The sequence below is a fragment of the Lathamus discolor genome, chromosome 1 (assembly GCF_037157495.1).
Source record: "Lathamus discolor isolate bLatDis1 chromosome 1, bLatDis1.hap1, whole genome shotgun sequence".
Classification (NCBI taxonomy): Eukaryota; Metazoa; Chordata; class Aves; order Psittaciformes; family Psittacidae; genus Lathamus; species Lathamus discolor.
Window position 1 is genome coordinate 73,089,636 of NC_088884.1, and position 23,037 is coordinate 73,112,672.

The 23,037-nt window shown below is 44.1% G+C and overlaps 1 protein-coding gene and 1 long non-coding RNA gene across 4 annotated transcripts in view; both read right to left on the bottom strand.

Moving 5' to 3' along the window:
• The window catches only part of CHST11 (carbohydrate sulfotransferase 11), a 167,782-nt gene that overhangs the window by 5,475 nt on the left and 139,270 nt on the right, over positions 1-23,037 (bottom strand). The window lies entirely within an intron of this gene.
• LOC136014839 (uncharacterized) lies at positions 2,367-9,482 on the bottom strand. The gene is made up of 2 exons (XR_010612897.1): positions 9,401-9,482; positions 2,367-2,527 (listed from the first exon to the last, which is right to left on the bottom strand). It is a non-coding gene; the product is annotated as an uncharacterized LOC136014839 (long non-coding RNA).

Consider the following 23,037-nt stretch of genomic DNA (forward strand, 5'->3'; position numbering starts at 1 on the left):
GGGGAACATTCACTCAGCTGTGATTTCTTGAGAACCAAGGAGAACATTAACTATAAATTTACCTCTCTGCTAAAGCCATATTGACAGAGAAAGAAAGTGTATGTGGCCTTCTAACATACACAGCACCACGTTCACCCATAGCCCTTTATAATTTTGTTAATAGCACCCTAACTTTCTACTATTACTGCTACTGGCCGCTTCAGAGAGGTTGTAATCTGTCTTGGAGGGGGGACCTAAACGGCAGTTGCAGAGATGGCCACTCTCTCACCTCCTGTCCACACTGTGTCCAGCAACAACAGGAAGAGCTTCTACTAAGGCAGGTAATGAGCTCCTTTGGGAAACGAAGAATATCAGCCCAAGCAAAGGACGCAGGGCTCCTGCGTCTGGTTATTCACAGCCACCTGAAGTGTCTCTCCATGGCAGAGTGTTTTGCTATGCAGCCCTACCCTCATTGCTACAAATGCATTTTTACATATTCCTAATAAACTGCATCAAAGCAACAGGGGGAAGGTTTTGGTAATTTTATTTACATTTACTTAACACCACTTCCCTGTGGATTTCAAAGAGCCCTACGCTCAATAATTAGTTTAGCTTCAAAGCAAAGTATTAAGGCAAGCACTGACCTTCCTATCTGATAAGCAAAGAGGCCTTCTTTGTATGTTGAGTCTTTCAGAAGTGTTTATCTGATACCTTCTAGTCAAGTTAACATGAATCACCCGACCCTGCAATGAAGCATTTGGGCAAGTTCTCCTCTGCAGACAGATAAAATGCTGAAATCTCTCCTGCAGACCTCCTTTTTATCAGTATCATATAGCACAGTACTGCTGTGTGTCTCTGGTTTTAGAATTAAAAAAGAAGAAATGTCTGAATATACTGCTACATTACAATATGCTAATGCACTGTATTCACTTCTCTGGTGCTGTTCTTGGGATAAATACAGAATTAAGTGGATGAGATTCTATGGCCTGTATTAGAAAGAAGGTTAGATTTGATAATCTAATGGCTGCTTCAGACCCTAATCTTCAGATGAATCTTCATAGTGCTGTGCTTTGCTCCTGATTTCATTCCTACATCAATAGGCTAAGCACTTCTTTCCCATACATTAACATTAATGAGATTTTCAGGCCTTTGGAGTAGAGGGGAAAAATTCAGCCTTAGTATTTGCAATTGCAAATGAGGTTGTACTGCATTAAGTTCATTTAAAAGATGATACTTGTGCATTTTGAAGTGCTACTTGTCTCCCACTCTTTTTAAAATTGAAGGAGTATGAGGAAATGGCATACAAGTTTGGTCAGCTACATTTACTAAGTGTACAACAACACTGATTCAGCTCCGCACATGCTGTGACCTGCCTGGTGGCACACAGGACACATATTAAACACCAATGTAATACTAAAAGGGTATTGCCCTGTTCTCATAGATCGCAGTACCATTTGGCATGGCTGATGGGTGAAGGACCATGGATGAAACACAATTTTGAAAGCTCTACTTCCATTTTTTTTTTTGCCTATTATCGTCAGCTTATTGAAAAAAAGGGCCAGTTTAGTGACTGTCCTAGAATGATGCCAACTGTACCAAAAGCTATTTTCTTCTGCAGCTGAGTAATACACCCAATGGAAGAGCTGACCCACCTGCTTCCCCCAGAGAAGCAAAGAGTCGTGCTGGCTGTCGCTGAAGGAGCGGGTGATATGAAAGACACGCAGGCATAACAGCAATTTTCAAACGGTATTTTGAAATTATATATTAATATCGAGTTATCTGATGCTAAGATGGTTCCTCCTTCTTTTGAGTTACAAGCAAGGCTTTTAAGTCACATAGTAATTTCATTCCTAAAGCTGGTGAGGGGAACTGGGAAAAGAGTAGGATTACAAGAGGCTGAGACTACATTCATTTAAACTAGAGGTCTGCTTGGCCAGTGAAACTGTGCTTGCAACTAATGAGGAAAATACACCCTACAGGTTGAAGCGGCCACAGAGATAAGATCCAAGGGACAGGTATCTTAAACTCATGGCGAAGGGCAGGTCAAACAATTAGGGCCATGGACTGTCTTCCCCCAAAGCTGTTAGTGATGTGGCTACAGCAGAGATGTGGCAACACAGCTGCTGCATCTATGGTCATTAGCAGAGGTCCCTGCTGATCCCTCAGTTCAAGAAGTCACAATAAGTTATGGCCTAAATCCACCCCACTTTGGGAAAGGACACTTTCAAGCACGTGTGCAGGTTACCCTGAGAGCAGCATGGGGATGGTGATAAAGCTGGTGCTGGATCTGTCCTGTGACAGTTCAATTTGGACTTCAGCTGGGCATTAAAGGAAGACATCTGATAAAAGCATCTGTTCTTCCCTGAAAAGACTGACAACACCATAGATGCACTTGATCACAGATTTTTATTTTCCTGCAGAAGTTGTAAAGGGGGACAGAGAAGAAGGGCATGTAAAGATCAAAATTCTTTCTTCCTTTTCTGATGCAGCAACTGAGTTGAACAGGGAGGCAACGTGAACAGCAGGAGACTCCCAAGCTCAGAGACATCTAAAAGAAGTGAAAAAAAGCAGTCTGCGGACGCTGATCCCAGAAGCTTCTCATCTCCATCAGTCCCAAACTAACAACGAGGGAGAAAAGCTACGTCTAGTATATTCTGATTGTGTGGATGTCTTCTGTACAGTATGGAGAGGGGGCTTTGAGCATACTGGTCTTGAGAATATACTAACCAGAAATATATATATATGCTGACCAGCTGACAGTCATCAACCCACGACATGCAAAGGTTATTCCAGGTAAATCACAGCAATGAAATGGTCATTTTCCTCTGGTTACTTAGGCACAGCAGGATAAAATAATCTTTGAGGGACTTTCCAAGCTTGTTGGCCAAACAGCAAGTTCAGATTTGAAAGAGGACATTTTTAATTAACAGTTTAGGGCTCTTTTTCTGAATATACTAATGTACTACCATTAATAGGAGCAGGGATCAATCCAGTTCACAGGTACCTGCCATGAAAGCACTTTTTTAATAGAAGGATGGAAATACCTAAGTGTCATTCAAAAAACTCCATTAATTATATTTTGTCTCTCTACAAAAAATTAGTGTGCAAAGAAGTATCTGCCACACTTATAAGGCAGGGTTTTATTTATTTCTATTGTGCTGCCTGCAGCTGCTGCTAGTTCTGCACATTGATGTGACCAGGCTCACAATCAACCTATGCTGGGAGTGATAACACAACATTTGGGCATGACAAAATAATGTAAAATTAAGCAAATTGGTGGACTGTGGAATAAGGAGAATAAATATTGTGAATGGGTTTGCAGTCTCATGCTCTGCTAAATTCTTTTTTCTCTTCAGTTTGTTTTAACAAAGACTTTGTATCATCTGCCTTTAATTCTTCAGTTACACTTGTGTTTGGAGGTTCGGCTTCTGTCCTAAGCTAGAACTATGTAAGCTGCAGCAGCGTTCCCCTTATCTGTGGTCCAAGCAGCTGTCAATTAAAATCAGCTGCATCCTTGCTGAACACCCAGCTGGGTCTATCCAGTAGCACTGTTAAGCTCAGCATAAACCACAGCTCTTCTCCACCAAATTCTTAACAGTATTTGTTTAGAAGGCGTATGCAGCAGGCTCGTAATCCATTGAAAACAAGGTCTTACAGTGAAAAGTGTCAGATAGACTAACTATAGGTGGCACTAACAGTCCTAGTTACGTGGCATAGAGAGAAACTAGTATTTCAGTTTACTAAAATCTCTCAGGTATTCCGAGCTCTCCTTCCCCCAGCCCATCAAACACACCATCTGAGTTCTAGGAGGTGTTTGCTATTCAATATGCACAATGTTTCTCAGTATTATTTATATTCTCCCGAATGCTTAAGGTTTGAGGGTTGTTTTTGAGCATGAGGTTACACACAAGCACGTTTCCAATCCTGATTTCACATACAAAGCGTGAATAAGATTCTTGCAACTTTGATGGACAGCCTTAAAAGTATAAACATATTTTAGACTACTTTAATACTTGGCTTTTACAATTCATATTCATAACTACCCTATTTAGTGCATATCTATTCTATAGACCAAATTCTAGGTTTTCCTAAAAAACATTCAGCATTTTACAATAAAGGGGAACTAGCAATTTTTCATCCTTGACAGTCCAAGCATAAGCATTTCTCAAATCATCACAAATAATTATCACTCTCTGCAGATTTCTGCAGATGACAGTCAGACAATGTGAACCAGCTATGTGAATCAAAACACCGAATCTAAAGGAACTGAATTTTAGATAAAGGGATTTTATTAACCTGACCCGGACTGCACCCATTTTTTTGAAGTAATAGCTTTGCAGCGTGTCATACTTTGATTTGTTTCACATTTCGTAGCATCTTATTCTTGAATTAAGTTCTTCAAAAAATTCTAGCACTCAAAGAGAACCCCATCAAAACCTCAATTAATATTTGTTCAGAATCCAATAAAGCAGACTAGAAAGCACATCATGTGTACTGGAGATGGAAATGCTTAACATCTTCCTTGACAACTTACAGACAGAAAAACTGGAATACAAATCTGCTATGAAAATGTCTCTACAGAGTGGCTGGGTAAGAGAAGATAATAAAACTAATATTAACTTAGGAGCATTTTTACTAAGCGAGAACATTTTAGAGACAAATTATTATCCTCTGAAGGGAACTCTTGAAATATTACAAAGCTGCTTTCTTTTCTCCATTCCAGGCACTGAGCTTATTGCCCCACAGAGAAGATAAGGCTGAATATGCATTTTTTTTTCAGTTCTCTGTATAGCAACCCAAGATAACCATACCATTCTCGGTTCCCACTGTACAGAATGCACCAAGGCTAAGAAAAGGATGAGCAAGGCTGTAGAGAGTCAGTCAGTCATACACAGTAGCTGCTAGCACTGTACTGTCAAAAATCCCAAATTGTTTCATGCATTTCCTTCTTCTTCTTCCTATGCACATCCGAACTTTGTCCATGTGAATCCATGTGCATGCATGGAGAAGGGAAAGGTGAAATAATTCAATAGTTGCATCACTTTGGGTTCAGAGGCTACAACTATTTGAATAACGTCACACCCCAAATCTGCATCAACTTTGATATTTACACTTCTTCGTCCAGATACACGATTTGGGTGCTAGAAATGACACAACACTAAACCAGTCAAAATCCAGCAGCAGACACACACGCAGCCAGCCGCAGACGCTGATCCTTTCCTGGGAAAACTTCACAACTAGGTCATTAAATACTGGCCTTTTTGTCTTGGAGAGAAAGTAAAGTACCAGCGAGCTGAAACGATGCAAAAATCTCCTTGAAGAATCACAGCCTGACACCAAGTGACGCCAGCTGTATGTTAAATCCAGCCTTAATCAGCCTAAGACTCCATCACACAATAAGGTATGGATTCAGGAAGAAAAGAGTGAGCCCCCTTCTAAATGCTGCCTTCTCCTGTATAATCCTAAACACCTTCGGAAGCCTGTCCATTCCCATTCTTCCTGCTAGAAACTATTTGGTGTCAGTGCTCATGCAATATACAGGCTTTGGGGCTAATGAGAGGAATGTGTATGTCCTGTAAAATGTTTCCTCTGAACAAGGGGATGGAAAGGCTGAAAGATCAGGCAGAAAGACCTTTGGCCTGGCCATACAGGAAGTGAAAGACATACTGCTGCTCATGTTCCTGTTCTGAAGCTCTGGGGGAATCTTACAGGGCAGGCAAAATCAAAGTGACCCAGTTCAAGTGCAATGCACTCAAGAGGTAAGAAAATCATCAGGAAGGCCAGAGGAGCCTTGAGCTGGGAATAATTAAAGCAAAAAACTCTTCACGTCAGTGGATTTCTTGTGATTTAATTTATAGAAGGCAAGTTTGGAGCCTCGTGTTGCACATACAAAGAACACTTCGCATTGTCTTTCCAGCAGCTGATGCCGGCTGTTGGAAGGAAGGAGGAGAAGGGGAATTCAGCAGATGACCAATCCTTTTGTTTTAATTTACAGCAGAAAAAAGCAGACAAGACACAGGGCTGGGACCTCAGCTTGCCATGGTGATGGAGCTGTGCTGCCTGCCCATGGTGAAGGCTCTGCTGCCAGCAGTGTGACCGCCCTGCATCGCCACACTGACAGAAAAGGATGGAGCGTGATGAATTTGTCTGCTCCTGGCTCATGCTTTAAGTGCAGCCATAAATCATTGCCCGTATTAAAAAGCTGAAAGGTCTGGCTATCCTATGAATTTAATTTTAAGATGAAAAATTTCTGGCCTTTTCCCTCCAACACATGCCTGCAGATACGCACACATGCAATGGCTGGAGGTCAGCACACACTCTCTGGGCTGGTCCATGTAACCTGTAACACGTGGGGACACAATCATGATCTTTCTAACCCTTCCTGGTCCACAAGCATGGTGAATTCACCTGTATGCTGCAACCACTGGCCACTCAAAGCGGCCTCAAGCAGCCCTTACGTGCCCCCACCTATCATCACCTTTGATGGACTTAATCATATTAACGGGTTTGGGAAAGGGCTGGGCATGCAGAAATGCCTACAAGTCACTATGGACTGTCAAAAGGACTTATCTCATGACTCCCAGGCTGCAGTCAAGGCACAGATGAATCACAGACTGGGAAACCCAAGCCTGGTGACAAGCACATGTGTTGGGAAGCTCAAAGCCAAGGGAGTGACCTGTAGCTGCTGTACTCTGCTATTACATGTTTACTATGGGAGCTGCAGATGTGGTTTTCAAGGACAAGCTTGAGAGCTCGTTAGGAAAAGGCATGCCATGGACATCTGCAAATGGTGCACCAGGAGGAGCACTGGGCTGTGGATGCATGGAGTCAGCCAGGGTGGAGCTGGGAGTAGCCCGTAAAAAACAGAGTAAGAAACTGCAGTTTAATGTAGCTGGCATCTAGGAGACAATGGAAAAACTGACATTTATTTCCCTGTTGCACGAAGTTCTGGTAGTAGGGGTGAGATATACTGGGTGGAAGGAGGAAACAGGACAAAGTAGAATCATAGAATCATAGAATAGTTAGGGTAGGAAAGGACCTCAAGATCATCTCGTTACAACCCCCCTGCCATGGGCAGGGACACTTCATGCTAAGCCATCCCACACAAGGCTTCATCCAACCTGGCCTTGAACACTGCCAGGGATGAAGCACTCACAACCTCCCTGGGCAACCCATTCCAGTGTCTCACCACCCTAACAGGAAAGAATTTCCTCCTTATATCCTATCTAAACTTCCCCTGTCTAAGTTTTAACCTGTTACCCCTTGTCCTGTCACTACAGTCCCTGACGAAGAGTCCCTCCCCAGCATCCCTACAGGCCCCCTTCAGGTACTGGAAGGCTGCTATTAGGTCCCCACGCAGCCTTCTCTTCTCCAGGCTGAACAGCCCCAACTTCCTCAGCCTGTCTTCATATGGAGGTGCTCCAGTCCCCTGACCATCCTCGTGGCCCTCCTCTGGACTTGTTCCAGCAGTTCCATGTCCTTTTTATGTTGAGGGCACCAGAACTGCACACAATACTCCAGGTGAGGTCTCACAAGAGCAGAGTAGAGGGGCAGGATCACCTCCTTCGACCTGCTGGTCACGCTCCTTTTGATGCAGCCCAGGATACGGTTGGCTTTCTGGGCTGCGAGCGCACACTGAAGCCGGCTCATGTTCATTTTCTCATCAACCAGCACCCCCAAGTCCTTCTCTGCAGGGCCGCTCTGAATCTCTTCTCTGCCCAACCTGTAGCTGTGCCTGGGATTGCTCCGACCCAGGTGTAGGACCTTGCACTTGTCATGGTTGAACTTCATAAGGTTGGCATCAGCCCACCTCACAAGCGTGTCGAGGTCCCTCTGGATGGCATCCCTTCCCTCCAGCATATCAACCGGACCACACAGCTTGGTGTCATCGGCAAACTTGCTGAGGGCGCACTCAATCCCACTGTCCATGTCAGCGATGAAGATGTTGAACAAGACCGGTCCCAACACCGATCCCTGAGGGACACCACTCGTTACCGGTCTCCAGCCGGACATTGAGCCATTGACCACAGTTCTTTGTGTGCGGCCATCCAGCCAGTTCTTTATCCACCGAGTGGTCCATCCATCAAATTGATATCTCTCCAATTTAGAGACAAGGATGTTGTGTGGGACAGTGTCAAATGCTTTGCACAAGCCCAGGTAGATGACATCAACTGCTTTACCCTTGTCCATCAGTTCTGTAGCCCCATCATAGAAGGCCACCAAATTGGTCAGGCAGGATTTCCCCTTAGTGAAGCCATGCTGGCTGTCACCAAGCACCTTGTTAGTAGATACGTAAATACAAAAATACGTAAGAAATTCCACGAGGAGGAAGGGAATAACCTTCTGTCTGGACTCACTGTAGTTAGGACAAGTAGTAATAAAGCTAAAAGAGACTCAGCTTAGATGTAGCAAAAATCCCAGCAGAAAGGATATGTCTGTACTGAAATAGAGCGAGGAATCTCCAGCACTGGGAACCTCCCCCTGCCCAAGAATGTGTCAGAGGGACCCCAATGATCTTACCATGCAGGCAGGCAGGTCCTTCAAGCGTCACAAACCTGGGACGGTGACTTCTGGAAGCTAAGCTCGCTGTTGCAAACCTACATATTCTACATGCTTCAGGAGCACGGCTTTCAGCGAATGCTGCAGGGCCACGCAGGCAGAGAGGCTAGCTGGTTCTTTGAATGAAACCTCCCTCAGGAAAAGGCAGCAACATTAAACTACATCTTGGGCAGAGAGCAGACAGGAGCTCCACGACAGACACCCTGTGAGTCCCTGCACAGAACATGGTGGAGGAGATGGGGGAGGCACCTATGTGGCCCACTCACCCCAGCAGCTCTGACCTAGCAGCTGATGTTAATGGATTTCTCAGTAACACAAATCCTCCTCCTGTACCTCTGGGTTGCAGCTTAGGTGTCACACAGTCAAGTAGAAATACTTATTTTCTTCTCTGCAGGATATCTGCTATTTTAACTGAATACAATTTACTCAGTCCCATGCTAAATCAGGGTAATACGTTTCCAATTTTTAACTCAGCATGCAGTGCACCGATATTACTCCAAAGCTTTAGAAACCCAAATAGGAAAACCAGAAACTAGTTGATGCATAACTGGTTTCTTTACGTACAATTCACAAGCTTGTAGCAACCTGCTCAAGGAGAGGAGAAGCCCATAATCACATGTTCAGCTGTGCTGAGTCCCTGTCCCCCTCAACCGGGGCAGGCACTTTGTATGGGACGCTGCAGGATGTCCCATTCTGACATCCTATAGCAGTTCAGGCGAATGCTGTTTCTGCTAGCCACATAGAGCGCCTCAGCCCCCAGCAAGAAATACTGTGCTGGTGTTTTAAGGTTTGACACTGGAAATAGGAGTGATCAGTCCTGACAGTGTTTAACCCTGCTGTAAGCTCTCCCCATGAGACTCACTTGCTATGTAACTGGATGGTGCAAAGGTCCAGAGGAGGTGGGAACAGAGAGCTGATCTCGCATCCCCAGCAGTTCCGTGGCACAAACAAGAACTGATTTCATCTCCTATCTATCTCAGTAGGACTCTGCTTTTTCTTGTAAGGAGTTGAATAATCTGGACACAGACTGGCAGAATATCTAAACCCTTTGGATAATGTATTTTCTTCTTCTCAACTAAACTATTACAAATTAACATTGAGTTTTGTTTACTTCCCCTTGGCGAGGTTATATTTTGTTCAGACTAAACCTTGCTGTTCCAAGGTAACTTTCCCTGGCACAGTTGTCCCTGTGCTGCTCACTAATGTTCACAGAAGGTGACTAACCAGGGTTGCTCATTCTCCACAGCCTTAATTACAGCTAAGCGGAAACTCTTCACCTTTCTGCTGCTGTGCAAAAGAGAACTAAGATGACCCCCTGCTTAAAAAGACAAAAGGCCTTTTCTATTAAAATGCTAGCACTCATTTATCATCTTTATTACAACAGGCTTCCCAGGAACCTTCCTGCCTCAGAATGGAGTAATACAGAAGCAAGATTCTGGGTTAACATGGAAAGCCTGTTTCATCAATAGATTCCCAGATCTGATTTCTTCTGCCTCGAAGTAAATACCAGTGACACCAACCCTGAGGGATGCTCAGCTCCAAACAAGCCAGCAGCAGTCATTTGTTTCAACCCTAACACTGCCAGGATTGGTCCAAAGAGGGATAAAGCAAAGGACCAATGCTGTACCATGACACAGCAAAGGGATTTGTTTGCTTTTCAGTGTTTTCTGATTTTGTTAAGAAATAAAAGGGTGTTTCAGACTTTGTGCATTGAAAGAAACCCACTGCCAGTAGCTGACCACAAACGACTCCACCACAGGCTTCTCTGGGAAGCAAAGAGCATCTACATAACGCTTCCCTCTCTCTTGGCTACCAATACCTCTTCCCAAATACCAGCATGCTCCATCCACTGTGCAAGCTCTAGAGAGATGATAACATCCAGCATTCTGAGGATCTGACCACCAGACCCTTGCTGGAAACTTCCCATCTCCCTGGGTCCCTCTAAATTGCAGCAGGGGAGACCTCAGCACAGCAATAAAAGAACAGAAAGCATGCCCAGGTAATCTTCTTTAAATCCTGACAAACCTAAAAGTGTCTTGGTTGCACTTCTAAGTATCTGAATTGCTACATTAAGCCTTTTTATGTGGGAGCATGAGGGCAATGTTAAAAGTAACTTGCATCCGCAATTTAAGACAACTGGAAGGTACAGTTATTAGCACGATGTCTTGTTGATTTTCCTCATCTCTACAGCTGTGTTTACTGTGATTTCTAAGGCTTCTCTGTCTCATCTAATAACAGATCCATTTAGGGACTGCATACTAAATGTAAACTTACAATAGAAGAACAAAATCTTCATGTTTCTTTTAAATGGCAGCAACTACACCCTGACAGAAACTGCACATCTTTTTTATCATCTTTCCCCCCCTTTTTAAAGCGGTCTAGTTCTTTTTTAAACTTCCCAAAGAAAATAAGCAGAAAATGCTCCTCTGAGCTCTTGCTTTCAGGATCTTTCTCTGGCTGCAGCCAAGTGCTGTCCCCTTGCTCCCTCCTTTCACAGATGCTGAATGTGTGCCAGCCTCTCATGAGTTCCGTCTCTATCTGGTGAAAAGGCTGGCTCCCTCTGCACTGCTCTCATATCCTTGTCATCCACTTTATCCCACCTGCAGCTCAAGCATGCCAGCAAAGATCAGGAGAGCTGAGTTTTCATCTCACTCTTGCTCTCATGCAGAATCCCCTAAAGTGGGTCCTTGCTGTCCATGAGCTGACTGCAGCGTTAGGCAGGCGCTCATGGCATTTGTGAATGAGAAGGGCACTGAAAGATTGGGAAGAAATCCCCTTTTCCCTGAGCAGCAGGGTGAGAGGTGCCAACCCGCAGACCTCCGGCCCAAAGGGACACAGCCTGAGTCAGGAGTGAGTTGAGGCATTCAGCTGCACAGGCGATGGGAGCCAAGAGCACGCACTCGATGGAAATGTGCCCTCTCTGGTGCAGCGGGGAACAGGATGGCTGTGTCCTGTGCACAGAGGCAACGCTGTTCCTCTTTCCCCAGTGCTCCTCACACAGCACAGAGATGTGCTTCGCCTTACGCCGCTGCATGGGCAGCTTCCCCTCAGCGCAGGTAAAATGTCGAGCCTGGCAGTCTACACACATTGTGCCACTTCTTGGTATTCCATAGCCTGGAAATGTACTTGTGAGTGAACTGACTGCTTGGCTATCAATACCTCCAGGTACCACGGGCTTCTGCTTGCCTATCCTGACCAGCCTGTTACTGTTCTCAGGGCTTATACTTTGATTAACAAATAATGTTAGTAAGCTGGGTGGGAATGCATACATCTCCCTATATGGAATAGTTAGGGTTGGAAAGGACCTCAAGGTCATCTAGTTCCAACCCCCCATATGCACACATAAGCATATACATATCCCTGCCCAAATCCCAGTGGTAAGCACCCAGATGGCACACTGGCTTATGGCGGTAACAGAGCAGGGAGCATGGGTCCTTGCAGGCAGTACTGAGGCACTGAAAGCCATTCTTATGCGTAAGTAGGTGGGACTGAAAAAATTCAGCAGCTCAGTGGAGAGAAAGGATGCACTGTTGCTGATCTTACTTAGTTGTGTGGCCTGAGAAGCATCCTGTGGTGCCCACAGCCAGTCAGTGCCTGGAACTCTCTGATGATTTCAGTCAAGACAGCAGAGGCACCTAATGGCTCCCAAAAAACACTGGGAGGTGATGCTGTTTTAGCATACTGAACAGAGGTTGCCCTTCTCCAAAGTTTCCAGCTGACAATGGATTTAGGAGCAGGAAAAAGTGACGAGTTTGCACAGTGCAGGAAAGGACATTCCTGACATGAGAAGTAAACCTGAAATACAATTCCCAGCTAAGAGAGCTGTCGTTTTAGATTCTCTATGCAGTAAATTCCACCCACTGGATCCATGAATGAAGAGTTAACATTTTCCCCTCCAACCCACAGCGCTGCTGCTGCAGGATCCATTTTTGCAAGGCAGGGAGAGCTGCCAAGTGCTACCCTACACTTCACCCCAAGGAGGGGGGCTTCCACTGCACAAATGCTTCCTACGGATATGCTGATAATTAACAGTGGATTTTCCTCTTTGAATGTATCCTGCCTTTTATGAGATGCATAAGCACAGCTGACTTTGAGATTAACAACAGCATCCAACTACTCTCAACCCTTTTAGTTCTGCATTTCAAATATAAAACTGATTTAATGAAAGTCTGCTTATCCTTTTGTTTCTAAATCCCTTGTGGATTTAGGATACTAGCTGGAGCAGGTCAACATGTAAAGGTCCATTAGCAAGGACCACATTTAAAATGCTTTTGATCAGGTGTCTGCAACCTTATATCCATTCCTGTAATCCATCCCCATGTGTATCTTCCAACTGCTGTGTACCGCAGCTAGAATGAGCAGGGAAGTCTCACAGAGCCTCTCCCAAATTCTCCTACTGTTTTTAGTGACCTTCTCTTCCTGCTTCACAACCTAACTTTATCTCTGGCTTTGTTTGCTTAAAAATAAGCTTTGCTCACAGGGGAAAGCAGTATGTGGGATTCACTGCTTCCAGGAACAAACTGTAATTTCATTCAACTTCTCCATCTCCCCGGGTGCTTTATTCTTCCAGCTTGCCATCACCTTTCTTTATGCACGTTGAAGGGTAAGCCCCCAGCTTCAGTCCATCTTCCCAGTGGTCTTCAGAACTGCTCTAGGTTCCATAACTTGCCTTATTAACACCACTGTGTTCTCTCAGCCCCTGGTTAATGCAATACAGGGTCCAAAGTAATTCACTTATTTTAAGGTTAGCCATAACTCTTATTCTGCCTGGAAGTCTTTTTCACTCGTGCTTCTCTCTGATCTTTCCTCACTCTCCTCAGCTGCTCTCCATTTAACCCCTCCAGCATCCCTTTTGCAAGCTGTACTCCATACTGCTAGAGCTCAAGCTGAACTTTCAGACCCATGGAGGGCTGGGAGCAGAGGGAGTAGATGCAAACATTTTCGAAGGAAGACACGAATGTAAAACAGGATGAGTAAGAGGCTGCTCCAAAACACACATAGTACTTAGGAGACTGAGATAAAGCAGCTACCAAACACTAACAGTTTAAACCTGATGCAGAACATCTGCTCCTGTTTCGCTTTAATGATTCATGTTCCCTTGTCTGCAGCTCCAGAGAGAGAAGGACCACCTGAGCAGAGGTAAACCACAGGTTCACTTACAGCATTTGGAGGAGGAGGAAACACTTGCCAAGATCAGCTCACAAGAACAGAACTGCTGAACAGCCAGCTAGGCTCTGGAGAGCCTACGCATCAGCCTAATAATACATTGTGTTCCCTCTTCACTCACCCCGACATTGCAGATGGAATTGGGCCCTTCTTGTCCTTCCCTCCCCACTTAGTTTCTGTGGATCAACTGTGATCAGTTGATCCACAAATCTTAGGACCTCAAACACAGCCTAAAATTACAGCCTGCTGGAAGTACTCTCAGCTCCCTATGGCAAGGTAGTGAAGTCCTGAATACACTAAAATATGGGCATATTTCAGCTATGACCTGCCTTGTTAGGGACTGAAGGCAACAGATGTACACACTCAATGGGAATAAATGCTGGTTCCTAAATAAACCTCAGATAAACTGCAGAGGGATTTGCAGGTGCTGGCAGGATGGATAATTCTCCTGAAGCTGCATCTGGAGCTGCTATTGCAGACTGAGGTTTGGGATAAAAATAACGCTCAGTACTTATCTGGTCTTTTTCCATCTGTAAACTTCAAAGCATAATGCATCATCCCTGCTTTCCAGATGTGAGAAGCAAGCCACAAAGAACCGGTGCAGTGTTTCTGTATTTTAATACCATCTTCACCAGCGGAAACTTGTCCTCTCCCAACATCTCTTCCCTGCCCAAGCACAACTCTGACACAGGTTTGAGGCAAGGCAACCCAATGCTACCAGCACTTTCAGTTTTCTGTGATTCTGCTCGTATTTTCAGATGGGGGATGGGGTTCATTTTCCAAGCCTGGTTCCTGGTACTTCTCTGGGAAAATTTCAGAACAAAATATCTCCTTGAATATTTGCCCTCCCTTAAGTTTCTGGTCCTCCCAGTTACATAAAGATGAAGTAAATGGATTCAACTGGAGTCCCAAAATTCAGGTTGGGAAATTGTGGCAGTAAAGAATGCTGTTATCAGCAGAACACAGGTATTCAAAGTGTTTGGTTTAGACTTACACATTTCCCCCTTTGCTATTTCTTCCCTGAACAACACTTGTGAGATTCACTATTGGGTGTAACTTCTATATTGAGTTGGTGTCTATGAAAGATTAACAGCAGACATTTGGCACTGTGTGTTGTGAAAATGCATAGCATGTACTGCAGCAACACATACGGTTTTCCATTTACCCAAACAACTATCTCATATGCCACTGAGATCTAATGGAAAGTCATCAAAGTCCAGTGTAGTCAGTGTATTCCAAGATGTTGTACCAGAATTAAAAATAATCACTTGAAATACAAAAAAGGAGGGTTAAACATGTTGGGCTGTCTCTTAATTTGATATATGAGTTTGCAGTACCCCTGAAAATCAACCTGTTACTGAAAAAACCCTAAAGTTCATGGATCCGTAAAGGTCATGGTGAGAAGCTGTCGTGGTTTAAGCCTAGCCATAAAATCAGCCTTGCAGTTGCTCTCTCAACACCCCCCACCCCGGCTCCCAGAGGGATGGGGAGGAGAATCAAAAGAATGTAACTCCCATGGGTTGAGATAAGAGCAGCCCAGTAACTAAGGTATAACACAAACCACTGCTGCTACCACCAATGATAATAGTGATAAGGGAAATAACAAGGGAAGAGAATACAACTGCTCACCACCTGCCGACTGATACCCAGCCTGACCAAGCAGTGATCTAGCCCTTCTGGGTAACTGCCCCCAGTTTATATAGTTGGCATGACGTGCTGTGATATGGAATACCTCTTTGGCTAGTTTGGGTCAGGTGTCCTGTCTCTGCTTCCTCCCGGCTTCCCCTCCTCCCTGGCAGAGCATGAGACTCACAAAGTCCTTGGTCAGAGTAAACGTTACTAAGCAACAACTAAAACCATCGGTGTTATCAGCGCTGTACCCAGGCCGAAAGTCAAAAACACAGCGCTGCACCAGCTACTAAGAAGGAGAAAAATGACTGTGACCGCTGAACCCAGGACAGAAGTTAAAGGCAGCGTTTGTTTTCTGTAAAAGTATCGGGTTCACTGCAAGAAACACAAGCATGAGAAGCAAACAGTTTATATGGAATAGCTGGACAGTATTAAGCCAAATCAGTCCAATCTGGAGACAAAGCATTAAGAAGTTGGTTATGGGTATAGCTTAAATGAAGTACTACAACCCTGTCTGCTTGTTTCAGCCTACCACATCATAACTGACCTGCATTAAAATCAACTATAAACACAGCAGAGAAGGTAAAGGAAAGCATGAAGGAAAACAAGTAGTTTGAGTGATTCCATGAAAAATAACAAACTAGTAACAGAACCACAGGCAGCCTGGGAACACCTCTTTAGGTTTGAAAGGCATTTGGTAAAGCAGTGTGGTACCTCGACATCATTATAAAGATGAATGAACGGTCTAAAATGTTTGCCCATGGATGACAGGAGGAAAGTTGGTGAACAGGATTTTAAAGCATTATAGCTCCCTCCAAGGAAGCAGGTGAAATCGGAACCTGGCTCTGGCATTAGAAAGTGAAGGGGAAAGAACACAGAGAAGAAAACAAAAATGATACATAGTAAAAATACTTCTCCTACATCTCTGGGCTGAAGAGCTTCCTTTGAGAAGCTCTTGTTTTTGATGGCAGAGGATTACATCTCTCTGGGACGAGAGAGGAAAGGATAACAGAAAAGCCTGTGATAGATGAAAACTACTCAACAAAAGAGACTGTCTGGGGAATTAATATTTATGAAATGCAAAAAAAGGTTGTAGCAAAATAAGAGATAACACAAGCCTAATAAAAGCAGAGTTGCTCTGAATTAAAAAAACAACCAAAAGATGCAGAGCCTGCAATCCCGTGCTGCACTATCAAGAAACCAATTCTCTGTCTAAGGCAATGTCAAAACACCCCCCCCACACACACTTACGGACCTGATACAAAAACCAGTGAAGTCAATAAAAAACTTCCTCTTGATTTCAAAAAGCTTTTGGTTTGACTCTTTGGGAATTGCTGCTGTTGTTAATAGCTGCGTATCACCACTATCACCCCCTAAAGAAATCCTATTGCTCACCCAATGGCTCTAGACCTGAAGGGTGACTGCGAGAAGTGCACAGCTCCTCTGCTCAGTAGAGGACAATGGTGCATCCTAAATCCTGGTGTGGTGCAGTGGTGGTGGGGTTACCTGCAGTGCTATGGAGATGATTATATTTGAAACTGCATATGGGAGTTACTGCATCAATGGCTTCTTAAAGCCTCTGAAAATCTTCCCACTGCCGGTACGAGCTAGAAAAGATGTTTTCATCCAGACACCTTCCTCCTGCCATGGACTATCATAGCGTGCCATATTCAAAGCGCTGTCAAGTATAGTTTTTAAAGCCCCTTTGCTTTGAGGAAGGAAAATGTTTTATAATCTTAGTTCAACTCTCTGTTGAGAAGCATTCATTTCTTCTGATAGTTTATGTTTCCTTTTTTTTTTTAATATACCCATGGCCAGAAGATCATGAATGCAGAAATGGGTCAGCTAAAAAAGGCTGAATGACAACCACTGTGACAACCTCAATTCTGAGTTTGTTTCTCTGTGGGCTCATTTCTTGGATGGGGTGTTCATTTTAGGCAGGCTTGTTTTTAATTTCCAGGTGTGGTTTGCTCTGGTTTATGACCAAGAACTTGCACTAACAAAGTCCTATGGTTCTGTGAAGGGAGTATAAGCACAGACGCTAATCATCTGAAAATCTTACTTTCTGCACTATTCCATTTCTTCAATAGTGCTTCCCAGATCAAGGCCTTTAGATGGTGTAAGTGCAACCTGCATCCCAGGTTTAGTTACAGACCCTATGTAAGCTGTGGTGTCCCTTCCTCACAAAAGATCAAGATTGCAAGAGCATTTGCCCCAGCAAGGAGTGAGCATGTCCTCATCCCAGGGTACTCACAGCATACAGCAGACTTTCTGCTTAGCCCCAGTTCATGGGAGCAGCCCTCAGCATCCTGCACTGACTTGAAGAGCAATGAATGCTTATTGCAAGCCAATGCAACGCTAGGTCAAGACTATGCAGGGTCCCACAGGGTCCTTCTTCCTACCCAGCGCTGTCAGGGTAGGGAACACAGTGTCCAACAAGGGTGGCAGAGCAAGTGTGATGCTAACGCACCCTCATCCCTTTAGCTTGCGTGGGCATGACAGTGCAGTGGGGATGCCACCTGGCCTGATCCCACTGGAGCCTGTGGCCATCTGAGTAACAAATCTGTACAGGCAACTGCTCCTGGAAATATCAGCTTCTTCCCAGGGAAGAAAGAGAGCCTCTGGAGGGAAATGCCAGGTCACAGGGTATTTCATGGATATTAATATAATTTAAAAAGAAAAAGAAAATCCACACTGGGCTATTAGCAAAAATCAGGTGTCGGAGTGCAGGGAAGACACATAAAACACTGCATTAAACTACGGCAGTTTTGTTCTACCTCAGAACATAAAGTTTATTGAATGGCTCCCAGAAGAGGGGAAAATGGATTTGACACTCAGCAATAAAGTCTGTAATTAGTGTTTTATAGAAAATCCACGAACTGTGCTCGACTCCTGGCAATTTTCTGTGGCATTAGCTTACGAACACCCTTATCCAATGCCGCCATTGATGGAAGCAGGATGTACAGCTGGAGGAGGCCTCTGGGCTGCCCCTCATCCCTCACAAGTTGCTGCAGAAGAGGAGGAAGCCACAGAGGAACTCCTGTTGTACCATTAGAAAGGAGCAGTGATGGGTTCCTTCATTCCTCCAAGCTCAGCCCAACCAGCCAGCAGGCACGACTGAAGCTGTGGTTGACCTGGCCTCCACTGAGCCCCAGAGCTGAGGGGGCAGGAGCAGTGATCAGTTTTCTGAGGTTGGTTGCACTGGAAAAGCCAAACTCATAAATGTGTCTGTGGCAAACCAGGCCTGGTGCTTTGTGACTCATGGACCCCTGAGCATTTCTACCCCTCCGGTTTCCCAGACCTGGCCAATCTGATAGGTCTGCAGCCAAATTAACAAAACCAATGAGTGGATACATGAAAATGTGGGAATGCAGCTAGGGATGTAACATACCGCTTCACGGAGGTTTAAAAACTCTGCACCTGCAATCAGACAGGGTGGGTAGAGACGGGATAATTAAAAAGATTCACTAGCACCATAAGAAAACGTTTTCTGAAATGATTTACACCACAATATTTAATGTTCAAGGACGCTAGAGTCATTCAATAGGCAGCTCACAGCTATACAGCTACTGTGAAGAATAACAAATACAATTTGGATGGAAAATTTATAGGTGTGTTTTTAAAATGCACGTGCTGATACTCTCTTTTTGCTTCTTTAATGGCCCCACTTTCTGTGCATTCATGGCCTTCCTGAATCTTATGCAAAGTTTGAGAGGACTTGTAAATCAGCTCCTCTCCCGGACCTTTAAATAGCAAGTGATTAAAACTAAAAGCAAGCTCTAATTATATCAAAGGATCCACTCAACTAGCTCTGGCTGTGGTCATCAGGCATGATGCAAGCTTGCTCCCTCCGCAGCTCAACAAAGTAGAGAATCCACAGACTATTCCCAGACTCAGTTCTTAAAAGTCTAAATGTAGACAACAGTAATTTACACGACAGCTAGTCACACTAACCTATCTTATATATCTAACCTAGCAAGACCTGCAGATAAAGAAAACACATATTTTGCTTAGACATTAAAGAACAGCACTCAGCAGTGCACTCACTGTTGTACACTGAATAGGTGAAGGCCAACAAAAACTTAACTAGACCTAAAGCATCTGTCACCTAAACATAAAGCAGCAGCCTTTAATTTGGGATATCTGTGAACAAACAGCTTATATATGTGTAGAAGCATACGTGGTCCCCACAATTACAAACTCTCAGTCCCACTGTGAAGCACATAAACATTATCACTGTTCAATAAACATGAAACTTGGTCATGCTGACATGGTGAGTCTGGCAGAGCCAGCAGTGACACCCAACACTGTCCTGGTCTTCTGTCATTAACACCAGCTTCTGCAAGCAGTAAACCTACCAAAGTAAGAACACAATGAAAATAAAGGTTTCTCAGTTTCTAGCCCAACATTTCCCCTTCTGCACCACACTTTCCAATTTTCTTATTGAGTTCAATGTGCTCAATGAAAAATGCATTTGCCATTGACAAGGCTGGAATTAAGAGCAGCACAATGTTTCACCATGTCCACATTTCACTGGAAGACAACTGTGGTTTGGATCATGGGACTTATGAAAATTAATGTCACGCTTGTCAGTGACTTCAAGGATTTCAGTATTTCCTCTGCTGTGTTTGTGCAATGTCCCGAGCCAGGAAGAGCTGATTACTAGCTGAGACCATCAAGTGCTGTTCTTATAATTAATAGAAGCAATGGAGAAACTGAGCAGACTCATATTAAAAGGCAAAGAAAATGAGCAACAGCGAGAATACAAAGAATACTAACATGCTTTGCCTCTTAATGGCACTGTTCTTTCCATTGCAAAGCCAGGTATAAGAGGTTTTCTTTCAAATGCCTAAGGGCTAGTACATCAACAGCAGTTTCAGAGAAAAGCCAACACTTTTTAGAATGAGGGAATGCACAGCAGACTTTCATAAAAACCAGAAATATAACTACAAATGTTTCTAACCTCTATGCCTCTGTGAGGCTGCTCTGTTTCATCAGTCTCAAGGGATGGGAATTGTCCAGTAGCTGTCATGAAAATATCTACCTGAGAAAGTTATGAGAATCTTTGAGAATGCAACACACCCTGCTGAAGGCTCAGCAGATGACATGCTAATATAGGGAGATTTATGTGATTAGGAGAGATGCCCACAGGTTTTATTATGAAGTTTCACACCAAAATTTTCACACAGGAGGAATTAAAAAATGACAAGGGCAACAATTTTGGTATCCTAAGCATGAGTCGAGTCCTGAAAGTTTACATGGCGATGTGACTGAGGACTGCAAACAGATGAGAAGAATGTGATGTCTGAATCAACAGACTGACAGTGCTCTGCAGGTGCCTCCTGTAGTGCTGGTGTTTAAGCTTTGAAGAACATAATAGAGACATTGAGGTTTGGGAAGTTATGACCTGAAGACATTTCCCCAACCTTTCAGGGCATGTTTTCTGCCCCTTCAGTCACCAGGAGTGAACGGGAAGTCCATGCCAAGGCAGTATTTCATGTTCTCTGTAACAATCCAATTTCTGTAACTAGATTTGTCAAACAGGAAGTTCTTATTTTGGGCAAATGCCATGTGAAGGACATGCCTTAGTAGACAGATAATTTGAACTTACTGATACAGCTTATGGAATCTATTATTAGATACATAAATAGTCACTGCCTTGTCGTGATTCGTTTGTTAAGGACTAGTTTAACGCAGAATCTGGTTAATGCAACGCAGAAATATGCATATTTTAGGTGAAAGAGAAATGCTCTTACTGCAATATTCTAATTTAGACCTTGATCAAAAACATCAGCTGCTTTGCACTCCATGGTTCAGATGAACTGCAGCGTGTGTGTAATAATGGTAAGACTAGGGAGGCCTTACCACACGGTAAGGGGAAGAGGCGCCTCTGCTGGAAATTTCCACATTACACAATTACATCAATTTCCATATTTTGGTACAAGATAGAACATTTTCTATGAAACAGAACATTGCCTCGTGATGCACACGAGGCTGTGGAACCCTCAGAGTGGTGCTTAAGGTCTGATCTATGGAAAACCAGAACCCCCCCGCCCCCGTTTCAGCGATTCATACAAGGTTGCAGCAAGCTGTCATATTTTTGTCTGCACAGTCTGGCAATCTGAGCGCAAAATTTCTGCTTTCAGATCCACAACGCACAGAGGATCAGTTACTGTCAATGGAAATCCCTCCTGGGGAACGAATACAAGATGAGAGAGAAAGATGGGTACAGAGATCTGAGAGCCTAATTTTCGCCCTGCAGTTGGAAAGGCTGTTTCTGGAAGGTGCTCAGGAAAATGCCTGGCCCATGCCTCTCTCAGTCTTTTCCCACTACCTTGAACCGTTTTCCAGCCATATCCGTGAAGAGGGTTCAATCAAAACCGCCAGCCTTTCAGGCAGACAAGACTGTACGCAATTGGGCCTCGCATCAGAGATGTGAAGGCACCCTGAATTACAGCAGGCTGTGTGAAGGTACTCAGTGTACATCCCACAGACATAATACATAGGTCAGGTCCACCAGATGGGGGATCACACAGCAAAATCTCTCGTCAATGTGATACCAGCTTCACCCTTTCAATCAGGAACCAGAGGATGGATGGGGGAAGCAGCGGGGTTGGGGTGGTGCAAAAAAAGATTTCCTGGCCCCTGGGATCTTGACCCTGGCTCGGCTGTGCATAAGCTGGAGAAGAGCCCATGGTTGCTACACCCTTGTTGTCACCCTCATCACCAGGCACAGCTGGGCACACTGATCATGGAAAAATTGATCAGTGGCAATTGGCACATGGTTGATCATGGCAAATCGGGTTTCTGTCTGGGACCCATGCAAAGGGGCCAGTGAATGCCCTGGTTTGGGTCAACTCTCAGCTGCAGCACTGAGGGCACAGAAGGTACACGTATTGCCCTAAGTTTAGAAGGCACATGTATTGCCCTAAGTATCTACAAAATCCAAAAAAAGCCAATTCACCAGGCTTTTTTTCCTAAGCTAAATCAAGTCTGTGGAAATTCTGTGAGCGATTTTAGTTAAAAATAACAGACCTGGTCCAAAACCCCTTTAGTATCTTGCCCTGCTCAAATTCACAGAACCTGCGTATACTGCCAAGCTGTGCCAATTTTACATCATGTTGCTGCTCTGCATGTTAAATAGTTCTGAGTATTGGCCTGAGCTCTGCTCCAACCAATGTCAGGTCAATGAGATTAACTCCCCACTTCAGTGGGAAATTAATATAATGGCAAGTACTTTTGGAAAATTCCCACCTCTCTCACTTTGCAGTTTGTTTGGTGGGGTTTTTTAATTGTTAAGTTTCAGTTGAGAAAGGCAAAACTGGTAGAATTACAGAAATAATAGGAAAATAATACTGGAGTCATCTTGCAATATCTGAGTAACTGGCCACTCCCCATTCAAATGGGGTCTATAAATAAGCACTGAATAGATATGTAACCCATATGCCGGATTTTATTTTTGTTATGATAATAAAAGCCACATAGAAAGATTCATGTTAACATGAATCCTCACTTGACTGCGCACAAGCAGAGGCATTCATTACATTCTGATGATGCATTTTGCCCTCAGAGTACAAAGAGAGTTTTACCTTCCCCTTTCCCCTCACCTTTTTTTTTGGTTGGCAATTTGCATGAGAAGTACAGAGCATTTAGTCTTTGAATTAATCAAAATATCTCTGCCTTCCCTGAATAAATACATTTGAA